At 42.6% G+C, this 15,179-nt stretch overlaps 1 pseudogene; it reads right to left on the bottom strand.

Annotated features, from left to right (window-relative positions):
- Positions 1–12,233: 12,233 nt before the first annotated feature.
- LOC127206604 (40S ribosomal protein S12-like) lies at positions 12,234–12,705 on the bottom strand (annotated as a pseudogene).
- Between the last annotated feature and the right edge of the window lie 2,474 nt (positions 12,706–15,179).

The raw sequence follows: 15,179 nt of genomic DNA, 5'->3' as shown, positions 1-15,179 counted from the left end.
TTGCTGTTCTATTGTTGTGAAGAGACACCATCACCATGACAACTCTTAAAAAGGAAAACATTTTACTCACAGTTTCAGAGATTTCGTCTCTTATCATCATGGTGGGGAACATGGTGGCATGCAGGCAGACATCCTGCTAAGAGAGTAGCTGAGAGTTCTGTATCCTAATCTACAGGCAGCAAGAAGAGAGAGACAGCCGGGTGTGGTGGCGCACGCCTTTAATCCCAGCACTCAGGAGGCAGAGGCAGGCGGATCGTTGTGAGTTCGAGGCCAGCCTGGTCTACAAAGTGAGTCCAGGATGGCCAAGGCTACACAGAGAAACCCTGTCTCGAAAAACAAAAACAAAAAAAAAGAAGAGAGAGACACTGTGTCTGACACCGGCTTTGGAAAGCCCAAAGCCCAGCCCTAGGTACACACTTCCTCCAACAAGACCATACCCCCTGACCCTTTCAAATAGTGCGGGTCCCTAGAGGCCAGGCATTCAAAATAGATGAGCCCATGGAGGGCCATTTTCTTTTTTGTTTTGTTTAGTTCATTTGGTTGGTTGGCCTGGGGGGGGGGTGTTATTTTGTTTTTAGAGACAGGTTTTCTCTATTTTAGCTCTGGCTGTTCTGGAACTCACTCTGTCGACCCAGGCTGGCTTCAAACTCACAGAAATCATCCTGCCTCTGCCTCCTGAGTGCTGGGACTAAAGGTGTGAGCCACCACTGTCCTACATGGAGGCCATTCTTACTCAAAGTCCCACAGACACTATATGGCATACTTTATGTGCCACACAGAAAAGTAATAAAAGTGCTCTACCAGAAGGGGTGTATCACACAACCTCCACTTTGCACAAATGTGAACATACACTTATGAAGGAAAGTTCCAGAAAAAGGTGCATTGAAATTCAGTAACTCACATGGTGGTTACTTCTGCTGGTGTAACTAAATGGTCTTTCTTTTTGGTTCACTTGAAATCTGTAATTTGTCTATAGTTAGGAAAATCCGTGCTTCTGAAATAGAAGTAGCTTACAGTAGCCAGCAACACTTGGCATTTATTTTGTGTGACTGTTGACTAATTTATATAGAAAATGACATCCATCTTGTCTAGTTAATCGCATAATGCAATTCTCCCATTCTCTAGGGACACGGCTCCTTCTTTGTCTCTCAATTAAAGAAGGCCCGATGTCCTGGGGAAATCACTGGTGAGAAATTTGTCAGGGTCTCTGGAGCCTCAGTGTGCCTTCAAGTAAAATCCAGATGAAATGAAGAGTTTGTTCCTCAAGGGATCTGTTCTCTGCCAGAAATAGGCCTTCCACTTCTGGGATTCTCTTTCAATCTGCTTGACTATGAAGGTTTTAACTTTCAAATGTCGATGCTTTAGTTCCCTGTGCCTCCTTCCCAGATGGGCGATGAATAACGGCTGGTGACGGTGAGCAGACATTTTCTCCTGACCTATTTCAATTTTCCTGACACTCTCCACTCACCTATGCTCAACACTTTCATGGTAACTCACCAGCGGCCCCGGGTTTTCCCTGCTCTTTATGCGTGGCAAAGCAAGGCTTGTGATTGGAGAGGCAGCAAGAGGCGCAAGATCAGGGACGGCAGGAGGGAAACCATCAGTCCAGAAGCTCTGGGACTTCTCAACCCTTCTAAGACTGCAAGCCCTGACTAGGTAACGGACTCCTGCGCAACGACTGCACACGCTACTGTTAGCTCCGGCATTTGGCCCAGGTGACGGCATGGACCACGGATCCTCTCAGCCTCGGTTTGTACTTAACCAAACAGACAGCGTGGTGTTTCGAGCAGAATTGCTCAGAGGCAGGGGAAAGAACACTGAAATACAGGATTCTTGGCAGAGCTAATGGTGATGGGGGCGGCCAGAATTCTTTCCTAGATCGTATCTCTCTAACTTGTATGTCCTGGAGCATTTAGGCTTGGTTCTGCGGCCTCAGCTTCTCCATGCGTAGATAGGTAATAAGCCGTTCCCTCCACTCTGGTTATATGGGCGCTATGAAGATCAAATAGCCAGTTAATGAGATTTAAAGTAGGAAAAAAATGTTTTTGAAGCCCTCAAAAATGCCGTGGGGTTTTCAGATTCTGATTAAATCGGAGATACTATTAGGAGAAAGATCTGCACAGCTCATGACGTGCATACTCTTTACTTTTTACTTTTGTTAATTTTAATTTAACATATAAAACAATGGGCTTCATTGTGACATTTCCTTTTGTATTTTACACTCATATTTGTATTTTAAAATCTGAAGTTTATTTTTACTTACATGTATGTTGTGTGCCTCTTTCCATATATGTGCACCATATGTGTACAGGTGGCCTGACAGGTCAAAAGGAGGCCTTGAAGACTAGGGAACTGCACTTACTGACACTTCTTGTGAACCTCACAATGTCAGTGCTGGGATTGAACCTGGGTCCTCGGCAACAGCAGCAAGCCCTCCTAACCACTGAGTCACCTCTCCTCTCCGGATCCATCCTTATAACATTTTTATACATATATACTCTTTTAATAATTTGTATTATAGGGTCGGGTGTGGTGGCACATGTCTTTAATCCTAACACTCAGGAGGCAGAGGCAGACAGATCTCTGTGAGTTCAAGGCCAGTCTGGTCTACAAAGCGAGTCTAGGACAGCCAAGGCTACACAGGGAAACCCTGTCTCAGGGGAAAAAAAATTTTTTTTTAAAAATTTTGACATTATAGTGTAATCATATGACTTCTTTTCTCCCTGTAACCCCCTCATGCACCCCCTTGCTCTTTCTTTCAAACTCATGGCCTCTTTAATTGTTGGTGGGGTGTGTGTAATTCCTAAGCTATAAATATAACTTGTGTTTGGTCTGTCTAATGTTACTTGTATATATGTTTTCAGGGCTAGCCTTTTGGTATTAGATATCCAGCTGGTGTCTCCCCCCTCCCCCCGGAAGGACTATTTCTCTAGCATTCACTGTTCCTTGGTTGCCTGCAGTTCTTTGTCAAGGGTTAAAGCCTCACGCGTTTCCCCTGCTTTATACACTCTTGTACTATTATTATTCACCCACTTGCCCTCCCCCCAACCCCACTCTGTTATCTTCTTTTCTGCTGGGCCTCTTTCTCACCTCCAATCAGTTCCCCTTCTGCATTTGGGTCTAAGATGCGTGTGTGCACCATTTAATCCAGATCCTGCATGTGAGAGGAAACACGCCATGCTTGCCCTTTTTTTCATAGTATTTTTTCTTTCTTGAGTGCTGTATTTAGCTGACAAATTGTTTCTCTGCTGCTGCACAGATGTGGAAGAAAATGGAGGCAAAAGTAACTTAATAAGCATGGCAAACTAGAAAGAGAGCTGTTGCAGGTGCCTACAGCCTCTCACATACTTTTTTGGCTGATGCTAAAATCTCAAGTCTCATACATTGGGGGAGGGGCTGGGGGTGGGGATGGAGGTGGGGTGGGGCAGTGCGTTTAATAGCAACTAAAATGTCCACACTGGTTAGCACATCTCTCACACAGAGAAACTAGAGCCGAGTGAGGACATGATTCTTGAACACATACAATAGCAAGACATTTCCTGGAAACCCACTGACCTTTGCCTGGGACAGTTGCATCAGCCACACATGTTTGTGTTTCAGATTATAAGCATCATGGGATGGAAGAGCAGGTGGTACTCTTGCTTGGTACAACTGGGTACCAGATGGAAAATGGTAAGTGTGTACCTCTTAGTATGCGAGGGAAAAGTTCCCCAAATTTTATTTGTCCTCTACTTGCCTAATAGGCCCTCAAATCAAACAAACTACTTCCGAAACAAACAGATTCTGCTTAGTTGATTCAGATCGTTATTCCTTGTTCTTGTTCTAAAAATACTTCTAAACAGTAGGAAAATGGCCAGGAAATGCAATCTAGTTTCTACTGGATTTTAGGTCCCAAGTGCTTACCTTAGAGTGTGGACTCTAGGACAACGTGTTCTTTCATTAAGTGCCGTATGAGCCCTGTGTTCATGTGGAAGGACAATCAAAACTAGCAGCAGTGATCACTAGCTTTAGAGAAGTAGGAAGCCAGAGGGAGGCTTGGTTTTAGTAGATCACTGTGCCTTACCCACCCTCAAGCTCAAATCCTACACAAAAGATAGAAAAATGAGGGCTGGAGAGATGGCTCAGAGCTTAAAAGCACTGATTGCTTTTCCAGAGGTCCTGAGTTCAATTCCCAGGCACCACATGGCAACTCATAAACATCCATAATGTGATCTGATGCCTTCTTCTGGCCTGCAGGTGTACATGCAGACAGAGCACTGTATACATGATATATATATATATATATATATATATATATATATATATGTATATATATATATATATATATATATATATTTTTTTTTTTTTTTTAAGATGCAAAAACAAACAAACAAAAACCCTTTTGCCTCTGTTGCAAGAACTGGAAGTAAAGAAAACGAGCTGCCCATTTTAAACACTATGGAATCACTGTGACATGGCAGCATGTTTGCAAGGCACGTGAGTAAACAGATGCCGTTCGTCGTCAAAAAGAACAAGGGACAGCTCTAACCTAAATTAGTGCTCTCTGCTCTCCAGTAGGGAGGGAGGAGCCTTGAGGTATTTGTTGTACTTGGATGTCTTTCCCCCCTACTCAAGAGCTCACCCATGGCCATGAGATGAAGGGAAAGACAGAGTCCAAGCCAAGTGGCAATCGGCCGCGGAGCTCTCTCTATACTACAGTCATGTGCGTTATACATTTACTGGTCAAAGCTGCAGACAGATGGCACCGTTCCGCAGAACATTCTACCCAGACCCTGTGAAAGCATCTAAGCACTTACTTCAGATGTTATTACATGGGACAGGGTGTTTGATGATCAACCAAATACACTGTTCCTTGGGACTCTTCCAGTGGAATTCTTAAGTAATGTTGCTTTTCTTAGGTCACGAGGAATTTATTTAAGACACTCCAACATGAGTCAACATGAGACTCTAGATTTTTTTGAATGAATATCATTTTAGAGACTTCCAGATACTCTTCTACTTCTTCATCTTTTTAAAGAGAAAAATTGAAATAACCTCCTTGCTGTGGCAGAGCATCTTGTGTCGGAGTATTACACAGCATGGAACTATATGGCCAGTTGTCCTCTTCTCCACTCAGCCATTAATCTCACATGGGGGGAGGTGCTCTGTGAGAGTCTCTGGAGACAGAGAAATGATGGAGACTCTGTGGTGGGAGAGGAGGCTGGGTGAACCTTAGAGGTGGCAATTGGTGTGATGCAGAAGGTGTCCCCTGTGGCCAGGGCTGTGCTGTGAAAGTGAAATGCACCCCACAGGCTCATGTGTTTGAACACTTGCTCCCCAGAAGGTGATGCCATTTTGGGGACCTGTAGGGAGTGTATCCCTTTTCAACCTGTGGGTCGAGATCCCTTTGGGGGCCAGACAACCCTTTAACAGGGGTTGCCTAAGGCCACCTGTCTATCAGGTATTTACAATACAATTCACAACAGTAGTGAAATTACAGTCATGAAGTACAAACAAACATAATTTTACGGTTGGGGGTCACCACAACATGAGAAACTGTATTAAAGGGGTGCAGCATTAGGATGGTTGAGAACCACAGGCTATAACCTTTCAGACTATGAGCCATGATAATAATTTCTCCCTTAATTTGCTTCTTGCCAGATACTTGGTCAAAGCAAGAAAAAAAGTAGTTAGTGCAATGAGATGAGCAAATTCCTAAGGAGCATGGCAGTGAAAAGAGAAATGTGAGGCTGGAACATGGCCCAATGGCTAAGAGTGAGCATGTTCTGCTCTTGCAGAGGGCATAATACTGGTTCCCAGCACCCATACTGGGTGACTTACAATCACCTGAAACTCCAGCTCCTTGGCATATGTCACCCTCTTCTGGCCTTCAAAGGTCAAGTGAAGCCATGAAACCCTTACCAGGGACAATAGAAGCCAAGCTCTGTCATCTTTGGCTGTATCTTGGCTTGTAAACCTTTAGACTGAGGAACTGTCAGGGAGGCTGTGCTGTGCTTTGTAGAATGCTTGGCATTACCTTTGAGCTCTACCCATTAAGTGCCAGACACAGTCCACTAGTTGTGACAACTCCAAATGTCTCCAAAAGTTGTCAGTTGTCTCCCAGAGGTCAAAATCTCCACCCCTAGTGAATGAAAACATTAGCTTAGGCCAAGATAATTTCATTTTTTTGGTAATTAGTTAGCCTTTAAGGTGCAGATGGAAAATTAGAGTTGATAAAGGACCAACTTAAATATTTTCCTCTTGTACTATTGCTGCTAAATGTTTCGTGATGAAAACTAGCAAATTAACATGTCTGGAGACGGGCTGATCCTCATTTTCTACTTGCCAGTCATAACAGGATCTGAGATGGGATCCTGGAAAACCGTTCAGCTTTGACACGGGCACTGCTTACTCGGGACAGCAAAGCATGTCTTAGTTTCGAGAGTACACGGAGAACATGACCTCCATCACACAGAGAAATAAGGCTTCCACCACACAGAGAACATGGCTTCCATCACACAGAGAACATGGCTTCCATCACACAGAGGGCTTCCATCACATAGAAAACGTGGCTTCCATCACACAAGGAAGCATGGCTTCCATCACACAGAGAGCGTGGCTTCCATCACACAGAGAACATGGCTTCCATCAAACAGACAACATGGCTTCCATCACACAGACAACATGGCTTCCATCACACAGAGAACATGGCTTCCAGCACACAGAGGGCTTCCATCACACAGAGAGCATGGCTTCCATCACACAGAGAACAAGACTTCCATCACACAGAGAACATGGTTTCCATCACACAGAGAACATGGCTTCCATCAAACAGACAACATGGCTTCCATCACACAGAGAACATAGCTTCCATCACACAGAGAACAAGGCTTCCATCATACAAAGAACATAGCTTCCATCAAACAGACAACATGGCTTCCATCACACAGAGGCCTTCCATCATACAGAGAGCATGGCTTCCATCACACAAGGAAGCATGGTTTCCATCACACAGAGAACATGGCTTCCATCACAGAGAGAGCATGGTTTCCATCACACAGAGAACATGGTTTCTATCACACAGAGAACATGGCTTCCATCACACAGAGAACAAGGCTTCCATCATACAGAGAACATAGCTTCCATCAAATAGACAACATGGCTTCCATCACACAGATAGCATGGCTTCCATCATACAAGGAAGCATGGTTTCCATCACTCAGAGAACATGGCTTCCATCACACAGAGAACATGGCTTCCAGCACACAGAGAACATGGCCTCCATCACATACAGAAGCATGGTTTCCAACACAGAGAGAGCATGGCTTCCATCACAAAGAGAACAAGGCTTCTATCACACAAAGACGTGTGGCCTCCATAACACAGAAAGCATAGCCTCCATCACACAAGGAACATGGCTTCCATCACACAGAGAAGTATGGTTTCCATCACATAGAGAAACATGGCTGGCCTCCTGACTTAACACTGCTGGATTCTCTCATGCCTCTCCTGCTGGCAGAAGGACTGGGCCATAGAATGCTGAATCAGCCCTTTTCCTTTGCTTTCGATAGAAAACTACAAAGATTCAAGATACCTAGAGACTGTCAGGGCTTTTTTTTGTTCCCTGTGAGAATTCCATCCTGTCTTTCATAATTTTTGTAACTACATCAATAGTAACCTTTGATTAACTAGAACTTACTATTTAACACAGTGAATATTTATCCTTTTTTTTTTTTTCTGGTTCTTTTTTTTTTTTTTTTTGGTGTTTTGAGACAGGGCTTCTCTGTGTGATAGCCCTGGATATCCTAGAACCGGCTTTGTAGACCAGGATGGCCTCAAACCACAAGTATGCCTTTGCCTCCTGATTGCTGGGATTAAAGGCATGAGCTACCACTACTGTATGTATCCCATTCTTTAATGAAAAAAGAAATCACAGGATTCATGTTGATACTTTAAATTAAAAATTTATATGAAACTTTCAAAATAAAACCCATTCTAAGCAAGAAATGATCAATAGTGGACATTGTGGAATTTTGAACGAGAGTGGGCTCCATAGGTTCTTAGGCTTGAATACTTTATCCTCAGTTGGTGGACCTGATTGGAAAGGATTGGGAGGTGTGGCCTTGTTGGAGGAGGTGTGGCCTTGTTGGAGGATGTATATTATTCGGATCAGACTTTGAAGTTTCAAAGTCAACACTCTACACCATTGTCTCTCAATTGTAGGCGGGAAGTTATCATGTAATTCAAATGTTGAATTTACAGTAATCCAGCAAGAACTTACACAGAAAATAAAACCATAGAACAATGTATTAGTTCTGTTCCTTAAAGAAAGACAGAGCAACTGAAGTTTCTAAGGCAGGAGCTCACAGCTTCCGGATTAGACATCTTTGCTCCCAGAGCAACAAGGCCCCCAACAGGCTGCAGAAAAACAAAAACTGATACACACTCTCTAGAGAGGTAGTTCATTTTATTTGTTTGTTTTGTTTTGGTTTTGTTTTTTTCGAGTCAAGGTTTCTCTGTGTAGTCTTGGCTGCCCTGGACTCACTTTGTAGAACAGGCTGGCCTGGAACTCACAGTGATTCGCTTGCCTCTGCCTCCCAAATGCTGTGATTAAAGGCATGCACCACCAGTTCTTTTAAGAAACCCTTGCTAAGGAAAAAAAAACGCACCTCCTTAACACAAGCAAGCTTCTCAAAGCCAGACTTTCCGAGCTAAATCCCATGGAGAAGGGGCTCTTGCTGGCCTGACTCCTACAGGCCAGTGGAGCAAACACTTGCAGACCCAATAACTTCCCAGAGTGGAGGAGAGGTCAGGATCCAGTGAGGTGGGGGGAAAAAAAACCTCTCTCTGGAAGCAGGAGCCAGAGAAAGACAGAGAAGCCTCAAGCATCTGACCTGGAAAGGTCTAGAAGGTCTAGATGTAAGAAAGCAAAGTCCTTAGGGAGAGGTTTTGAGATTTAAAAAGATTATTTTCTATGTTGATAAAGACGGAAGGCACAGTGACCCAGTGTTTCTAGCTTTCATTTGAGTTTGTCTCTCCTAGCACACAAGTACTTTTTTCATTGAAGATCTCAGTTTTGTATAGTCTCTTTGGGAGAGATCAGGATAAGACGGACTTGGAGAAAAAAAAAAAAAGAGAGACAGAAATTAAATGCTAAATTAAAGGCCATAGAACAGAGGTTGGAGAAATCTTTGAATCAAAATAGGGAGCCCTCAGAGAAATCCAAACTAGAACTTACAAAAACACCACCAAAAGAGGTAATTCCAGATGAGGAAAATCCACAAAGGCTTGAGGAAATGACTGAATGGCTGCTTATTGAGATGGTAGATGGAAAGTCTTCAGCTATAGGCCAACGTGGTCAGGCTGGGTCCTGTAAGTGTATTGTCAAGGTTCAATTACTTGATAAAGGTCTGTATGCCAAAGTCGAAATGCAGATCCTGTCTGGTGTTGCTTTGGAACAAGGCCATGCAGTGGCTTCTGTGCTCCATTTGAACCTATATTGTAGGTTTATAATTCAGAATTCCAGTGGGATTTTGCCTTAAATTCTGGAAAGCATGATTAGTTAGAGATGGGGACTGTCTTAGCTTTGCCTTTACAAATTGGGGGTGCTGGTGCTTCAGCATGAACAGCAATTTTTTAGACATTATGACATGAAACCTATTACAGATAGAACTTAGAATCAAACTTATAATCAAAGAACCATTTTTAAAGGGTGTCTAAAACAGAAGGGGAATAAAATATCTCTCCAAAATAGGTAAAAGAGTGATTTATTCATTTCAAAATTATTAAATGAGATACGAAGCACACCTGTTAAGATAGACTGGATTTTAGAAAGGACTGCTGAATTAGATCAGCATGTAAAGGTCCGAATTCCAAAATGGAGGATAGGAAATGTGTTGCATTGGGGAGGAGAATATGCTTCTGTCTCAACAGAAATTAAAAAGCTATGTATTCCATCCAAACTGATGGGGAATCAGATTTGACCGGCAGGTGGGGGGCGGAAGCGGAAATCCTGAAGGTTTTGGCTTCAGATAGAAGGACAAAAATCAAGAAGGCCAGAAAGGCCAGGTGTGTGTGGAGGTAGAGGCAGGGTTCGAGGCCAGCCTGGTCTACGGAGTGAGTCCAGGACAGCCAGGGCTACACAGAGAAACTCTGTCTTGAAAACCCAAAAAAACCAAAAGCCCCCAAACAAACGACAACAACAAAAGACATTTTCAAAATGGTTATCTAGACTGTCCAGCATCACACACTGTTCTAGTCCGAACTTCAGTTAAACTCTGAATTTCTCAGCATTCAAAGACTGGACATCAGACACTAACAGCTTGCTTGCTTTTTGTTTGTTTTTTGTTTTTTTGAGATAGAGTTTCTCTGTGTAGCCTTAGCCATCCTGGACTCCCTGTGTAGACCAGGCTGGCCTCGAACTCACAGAGATTTTCCTTCCTCTGTCTCCCTGAGTGCTGGGATTACAGGCATGCACCACTGCACATGGCATATAGCTAGCTTTCTTAAGACTGGACAACGCTGGACAATGCTCCAATTTTCTTGGGCCCCAAAAAGAAAAACTATGTCTCCATATCAGCAGGAAGCAATTTAAGAAAACTATGCCTCGTTCTCATGGGGGGATAGATAATTTTTGGTAATTCTATGGGTGATAAATGTTTGTTATTGTTTTAAAGGGGTTGGTTATAGGAATGATAAGTAAAAGGGTGGATTATTGAATCTACTTTTAGACCAAAGAACATTAATAAAATCTTACACTGGCATAAGTCTGTGTATATTGATATAGATTTAAGATTATATTTGGTTGCTATATGCTAAGGTGTTGTAACCTATGCAATTCTTTATGTATGCAGTATTTTTCCAGGGTGTATGACTATATGTCAGAAGAGGGCACCAGATCTCATTGTAGACAGTTGTGAGCCACCATGTGGTTGCTGGGAATTGAACTTGGGACCTTTGGAAGAACAGCCAGTGCTCTTACCCTCTGAGCCATCTTTCCAGCCCTATAATTCTTAAAACTGAAATGTTAAGTTCTAGTCCGTTTATTCTTCTAACTGTTCTGTTTTGTTTTCCAAGAGTTTCTTTGTGTAGCCTTGGCTGTCCTGGAACTCGCTTTGTAGACCAGGCTGCCCTCAAACTTGTAGAGATCCACCTGCCTCTGCCTCCCGAGTGCTGGGATTAAAGGTGTGCGCCACCACCTCCCAGGTTCTAGTCCTTTTAAAAGCTGCTATTACCAACTGTTTAGGATAATTGGGGGCGGGGGCACATTCAAGACAGAGTTCCTCTGTGTAGCCTTAGCTGTCCTGGACTTACTTTGTAAACCAGGATGGCCTCAAACTCACAGTGATCTGCTTGCCTCTGCCTCCCTGAGTGCTGGTATTACAGGCATACGCCACTGCACCCACCATACAGTACATATTAAGAAATGCATATGAGTAGTCAGATAATCAAACTCATGGTCATGTTAGATACTGGTTTAGTTAATTGTGAAATATGTTTTCTATATTGACAGATTAACAAATAGCTAGAAACAAGCAATTCAGATAAGATAGATGGAGGGTCTTTAAAAACTTCAGAGATCTACAGAATATGACATTTAAAGATAATATATTAATTTAAGACCCTTTTGATCATGAGACGGGTCTCCTGGCAGCATCCCTGTCCTGTCTCAAAGAGCATCAACGTCTTCATGTATGGCAAGCCAGCCACTGGTTGGGAAAATGTGCTTGTGTCAATTACAGACAGAATACTATCCCAAACGACCAAGCTGGACGCAAGAGAGCTGACAGCCAAGATTTGCCAGGACAAGGCGGGCAAGTCCTTTATAATTCCTATTTCACAGAAAAGTCTGTTAAATATTTTGAGCCAAAATGCTGAAGATGATATTCCAACATTATAGAGAAAATTTGGGGACTGTTCAGGAAGCCAAATATCTGGGGTTAAAGACTAGATAGTTAGAGTCCCACAGTAAAAATTTACATTGTTTAGGATAATAGAAATTGAGAGAGAGAGTAGAATATTTTATCCAAGTGTACCAAATATACAAATATAGATCTTACCTGATAATTTTGATAATTGTTATTATTACATATAGTTTGTTATTGTAAGAGAAAGAGCCCTTTATTAGGCTAAAATGAGGAGATATAGGATAAAATTATTGTGTAATTCAAATGCCACACGGAATCTTTTCAGTTTCATGAGGTCCCTTTATTTTTTTTTTATTATTTTTTTAAATGAGCAAAAAATTTATTTATTCATTTCTTGCATTTGAAGTACTCCCCGATGACATCCTTGGCCTGAGATTCTTTGCCATAGTCCTTAACCACTACACAACTGCAACCAACCGCTTTCCATAACTTTCCCTCTTGAGATTTTACAGAGGCCTCCCCATTCCCCCAGTTTCTTGTCGTCATCAACCTTAATCAGGTTGGTCTGGTGCTCAGCACACAGCGCCTCCACCAGCTTGACGTACATGGGCTCATCGCAGTTGGATGCCAGCACACAAAGGTGGGCCTGGCGCTTGTCTAAGGTTTTGGCAGCTTCGCGTAGGCCACATGCTAGGCCATCGTGGATGAGGGCGGTCTTCAGCACCTCTTGAAGAGCAGTGTTGACGTCCATTACATCTCCAGCAGCAATGCCTTCCTCGGCCATGGTGGTGGATTACGGGTGAGGCCGAATCTTGAACACACCCGAGCCTCCGCCTCCGCGCAACTCGGCGGCGGCAGGGGGAAAAAAAACCAAAACGAGGTCCCTTTATTAATTGTTGATCTTAGTGACTGCACTGATAGTGTTCTGTTCAGGAAGTTGTCCCCTGTGCCAACGAGTTCAAGGCTCTTCCCCACGTTCGTTTCTGTTAGATCCAGTGTACATGGCCTTATGTTGAGGTCCTTGATCCATTTAGAGTTGCGTTTTATTCAGGATGACAAATATGGATCTATTTGCATTCTTCTACATGCAGCCATCCAGTTTGACCAGCACCATTTGTTGAAGATACTGCCTTTTTTCCCAGTGTGTATTTCTGGCTTCTTTGTAAAAAAAAAAAAAAAGCAGGTATTCATAGATGTGTTGACTTACGCCTGGGCCTTCAGTTTGGTTCCTTTGATCAACGTGTCTATTTTATGCTAATGCTATGCTGTTTTTATTACTATAGCTCTCTAGTACAACTTGAGACCAGGAAGGGCGATACTTCCAGCAGTTTTTTTATTGTTCAGGATGTTTTAACTACCCTATGTTTGTTTATATTTGTTTTGTTTTGTTGTGTGTGTGTTTGTGTTTCCAAATGAAGATGAAAATTATGCTTTCAATTTCTGTGAAGAATTGTGTTGGGTTTTGATGAGGATTGCATGAAATCTATAGATTGATTTAGTAGGGCTGCCATTTTACTATATAATCCTAGCCATCCATGAGCACAGGACATCTTTCCAACTTGGATATCTTCTTTAATGTGTTAAAGTTTTTATCATACAAGACTTTCGCTTGCTTGGTTGTGGTTATCCCAACATATTTTTTGTTGTTGTTGTTTTGCTTTGTTTTTTCGAGACAGGGTTTCTTTATGTAGCCTTGGCAGTCCTAGACTTGTTTTGTAGACCAGGCTGGTCTCGAACTCACAGCAGTCCACTTGCTTCTGCCTCCCGAGTGCTAGGATTAAAGGCGTGTACCACCACGCCCGGCCCAAAATATGATTTGAGGCTATTGTGAAAGGTGTTTTCCCTGATTTTTCTCTCAGTCTATTTGTCATTTGTATGTAGGAAGGATACTGAGTTTTGTGTGTTATTTTTATATCCCTCGACTTTGCTGAAAGTATTTATCAACTGTCAGAGTTTCTTGGTAGAATTTTTGGGGTCACTTGATACCATCATATCATCTGCACATAAAGATATTTTTGACGCCTTCCTTTTCAATCTGTATCCCCCTAATCTCCTTCACTTGTCTTATTGTTCTAGCTAAGACTTCAGGTACTATAGTGAATAGGTATGGACAGAGTGGACGACAACCTTGTCCTATTTTAGTGAAATTGCTTTTAGTTTTCTTTCTGTTAGGAAGCTGTTAGCTGTGGGCCTGCTGTAAATTGCCTTTGTTATGTTGAACTACTGTGTTTCTTGTATTCCTAGTCTCTTCAGGACTTTTATCACGAGGGGGTGTTGGATTTTGGTGAAGGCTTTTTCTGTACCTGATGAGATGATCATGTGGCTTTTGTCTTTTAGTTTGTTTATATGGTGGGTTACATTTATTAATTTATGTCTGTTGAACAAGTCACACATCTCTAGGATGAGGTCTACTTGATCACAGAAGATGTGTTGTTGGATTGGGTTTGCATCTATGTTATTAAGAATGTTTACAGCTGTGTTCATAATGGATATTGTGTGTGTGTGTGTGTGTGTGTGTGTGTGTGTGTGTGGTTTTGTTTTAGTGTGTATACATGTGTTGAGAAGCAGGTGTATGTGGAGGCCAGTGGTTGATCGATAGTTCATGTTGCACAGATTCCTTCATCACTCTCCGCCTTATTTTTTGAGACTGGATCTCTCTCAGAATGTGCATCTCACAGTCTGGCTGGACTGACAGTCTAGCCCTTTGGCTCCTGCTGTTGTTGCCTCCCTGGGTCTGGGCTCACAGGAATAAACAGCTACACTGACTTTTTTCTTTCATGGGAATGGGATTTAGATCTTCATGAGTGTGTGTCAAGTACTTTGCCATCTGAGTTCAGCCATTGTTTTTTTTTTGTTTGTTCGTTTGTCTGTTATTTGAGACAATGTCTCATTATGTAGCCCAGGTGGTCTGGAAATCACTGTGTAGAGCAGGATGACATGGAACTCACAGAGATTCACCTGCCTCTGCCTCTCAAATGCTGAGATTAAAGATGTGTGCCACATGCCCTGTCTTCTGTTTTTGGTTTTGCTTGAGATATTGGCTCATTATATATCCAGGGCTGGCCTCAAATTAGTGACCCTCCTGCCTCAGTCTCCCATGTGTTAGAATTGCACGCCTACGTTACCATGCCTAGCAATTGTTGCAAACCTGAATCTGAGGGATTACACCATCTAGGCAAGTGTTTACATGGGTAACCAAGCCGACACTGAAGAGACTCCATTCTCCCAAGCCTTAGGTTTTAATCAGTGAAGACACAAAACCATCAGGAGTCACAAAAATTGCTTGATGGTCTTAGAATAAAAGAAGTTCTTATGTCTAGTTCAGACCGGACA

This window comes from Acomys russatus, chromosome 2 (assembly GCF_903995435.1).
Source record: "Acomys russatus chromosome 2, mAcoRus1.1, whole genome shotgun sequence".
Lineage (NCBI taxonomy): Eukaryota > Metazoa > Chordata > Mammalia > Rodentia > Muridae > Acomys > Acomys russatus.
The sequence above is the reverse complement of the archived record's forward strand: the minus strand, read 5'-3'. Positions and strand labels throughout refer to the sequence as shown.